Genomic DNA, 3,539 nt, shown 5'->3' with positions numbered 1-3,539 from the left:
TCCCAGGAGTCTAACACCACTGACACTTGAAAATGACCATCTTTCAAGTCACCAGAGCTCCAGGTATCCCCTGAGCAGCTTCTTCTTAATAGTGGAAATTTTGCCGAAAAATGGATCTAGTTTAGGGGACATGGGTCCCACAGATTGTTTCCTGGCACAATGTTTCAGCATGAGTCCCAGAAAGGTCTCATTAGAGGCTGGCTAGTCCCTGGCCCAAATCAGAACTACACTGCAGACTCTCAGGCCACCTTCAGCAGACATCTTTGCGTGGTCCACCCAAAGCAATGGAAGCCACAATTCTGGCAAAAGGAGTTCCACCTTGGCTGTCTGCTCTTAGCTTTAGCAAGCTGGTCTCAAGGGGGACCTAAAAAGCTTAGGACAGAGCGTGGCTCCCATAGGAGAGCCAAGGGGTCTCCTTCCCCACCCCTGTCTGGCATCACTCATCACCCAGCAACCCCAGTCAGATCCCCTACAGCACAGGTCTCAGTCCTAGCTCAAAATACAGGCGTGGGAACAAACAGTGCAAAAAGCAAACTAAAGAAAAGCAAAATTACTTCAGAGTAATTTTGGACCCGTACAATACAAAAACAAAAATAAAGAGTGCCCTATCCCATCCCTTTAACCTAAACTTCGTATACCTATATCATCTTGGAGGAGAAAGAAGAAAGCGTTCAAGTTCAGCATCATGAGCCAGCTGTGATCAGCCCTTAGCCCAGGGCACTCCAGCCCAGCCCCCACCATTTCTTCCTATTACCTCATTTCCCCTTTGTTTTTGTCAGCCACAGGAAGATGTTCCTTCCTTTCAGACACAACTAAAGAGAAAAGTGCCCATCACTATCCCCAAGTTCAGGGGGAAAGGGTGGGCTTGGGAACAGGCAGAAGCAGAGCTGCTTGGCTTACAGTGTCATTAGGAAATGGCCCCAGGACCCAGGGTTTCCTTCTGAGACTCTGAGTCACTGAAGGGATGCGCTGAGGTGAAGAGGTAGAGACCTCTCCTTCCTCAGTGAGACCCAGGCAAACTAACAAAGCAGAATAGAGGCAACAAGCCTTCCTCCCTCCTCTCGTCAACTGTGCTGGTGCTAGTCTACAGCTTTGAGGAGCTGTGATGGAATGGTAACCAAAGCCACTGTCAGAAGCCCAATTAATAATAGTCAGGGTGTCCACTGCCCCAGGTAGGCAGTCCCAGGATCAAGGCTACAGAATGTCATCCTTTTAAGCAGGGAGCTTTGTGAAGCACTTCAAATTCCCAATTGCAGCCTTAGGACACAACCATCCAGCTGCCCGACTCAATGCCCTAGTACTGAGGCCGAAGTCACAGCTCAAATAAAGGGCTACAACTGTAAAAGGACGAAATGCTGGCCTGGAGTAACTCATTAAAAGCCAACACCGCTCTGGATGGTGTGGCTCAGTGGATTGAGCGCCAACCTGAGAACCAAATGGTAGCCAGTTTGATTCCCAGTCAGGACACATGCCTGGGTTGTGGGCTAGGTCCCCAAAAGGGGATGCTCAAGAGGCAACCACACATTGATGTTTTTCTCCCTCACTTTCTCTTTCCCTTCCCCTCTCTAAAAATAAATAAATAATATCTTTTCTTTTAAAGCCAAAACCTGGGACATGAGCCCAAGGGGCTACTTATTTGGTCACATAATAAGTAGTTCAAATACATGCAGCTTTTAAAAACATATTCAAGAAAGACAAACTCAAAATTAAACATACTCTTTAAAAAATTGCCTTGGCCTGAGATTCTTTGCTGCTGCAGCTCGAGCAGAAGCCAATCCTGCTGTTTTCCATCCACAGAACTACTCGTAGCTGGAAAAAGATGACAGTGACCAGTGGAGGGAAATAGGGAAGCTTCAATCCCTGCAGAAATTGTTCCAGGGAATTCAAGATAGACACTTAGATGTTAAGGTTGGCTTCAGAGCTGCCAGGACTACAGCTGACTGGAAATCTTTCAGCCCTGTCACACCAAGAACCTGACTGCTACTTGGATAAGAAAAGGAAAGGACAGCAGGGCATACTATTAAGATCAGTGAGCCATGTCCCTGGGCCAGATAGAGACAATCAGTCCAGTTCCTTGGGGCACTTCTAGGCATAACTCCAAACTGGTTGACCTGTGACATAAAAGGACATGGGAATAAATTAACATCAGATACTAGATACTCTAAACAGTGGTCAGTCACTTAGTAGGGCTCAAATCTCTGACATTGCTCCTAAATTATGCTAACGTAAGCCTTTTCTTTCTTTTTTTGGTAAAGATTTTATTTATTTATTTTTAGAGAGGGAAGGGAGGAAGAAAGAGAGAGAGAGAGAAACATTAATGTGCAGTTGCTGGGGGTCATGGCCTGCAACCCAGGCATGTACCCTGACTGGGAATTGAACCTGCAACACCTTGGTTCACAGCCCATGCTCAATTCACTGAGCTACGCCAGCCAGGGCTAGCCTTTTCTAATCCAAAAACCAGAAGAGACTCTTAAGATCAAGTGTTCTGTTGCTACAGGCTGGAAAGCATCTCTGTCACCTAGCAGCAAGACCCTGCAAAGGGGCCCCGTAAAAGAACTGCTGAGTCAGGTGCTGCCGGCAGCTGGCTTGGAGATTCAGAGAGAGAGGTACCATCAAGGTGAAGTGGTAGATGATAAGGCATTCAGGCAGAGGGAATCCCAAGTCCTCATATTTTCTTCCCTTCTTGGAAATAATTTAGTGAGATGGTTGAGAGAGAGTTTAAATGAGCCAGATGAAGAAATTTAAAAAAAGGAGAGAAGAAATCATGTTCCCAATAGGCACTGAAATCAAAATGATTTGTTGTGGTAATAAGTCAGAGGCAATTTGAGGGCCTGACATAAACTAGTCATCTTGGATGCCAGACAGTCCTCTAACTGGCCCACGTCAGGGAGACAGGTGATGATAAAGCTCAAACAGCAAGGTGGAACCACCAATGGGCTAAAACCAGAAAGGCTTCTGAGTAAGAAAGTATCTACTTTTCTTTCTTAAAAAAAAAACTTCCAGTTTTCATCTTTATCATACAAATTATACATCTTTACACACACACACGTGCGCACACACACACACATGTGCGCACACACCACATACTCTCAATCCTGGGACATCTGGAAATGCATCTGGACGTAACTTCAGCACATACCCAACTCCCAGCGCTGGTCTCTCAGGTAATAAGATGACCTTTCCCCTGCTGTTAATTTCAAACCTAAAAAGGGGGTCTGCTCCAAGTTCAGAGTCCTTTGCACTAGGTCGACAGATGAGGATCCTTGAACAGGTAGGACCCAGTTGACCGCAGATCCCCTAGAGAGGAAGGAGAGGGTGGGGGGCCAGCCACAAAGAGGGGACCCGGACTGAAGCAGGTTTGGGACCAGGTGCCGAAGGAGGGCTGCTCTCTCCTCACTCTGCCTCTTTTTAAACTTCTTTAATTTTTTTGTGTTTTTTTAAGTTTGTTTTAATCATCATAAAAAATGAAAAACCATACCAACACTTTTGAAGTTCCCTTCCCATACTCCTTCACCCTATTTAGGATGGTAAATTTGTCC

The sequence above is a fragment of the Phyllostomus hastatus genome, unplaced genomic scaffold, assembly GCF_019186645.2.
Source record: "Phyllostomus hastatus isolate PE091 unplaced genomic scaffold, TTU_PhHast_1.1 phas_scaffold_1066, whole genome shotgun sequence".
In the NCBI taxonomy this organism is placed as follows: Eukaryota; Metazoa; Chordata; class Mammalia; order Chiroptera; family Phyllostomidae; genus Phyllostomus; species Phyllostomus hastatus.
The sequence above is the reverse complement of the archived record's forward strand: the minus strand, read 5'-3'. Positions refer to the sequence as shown.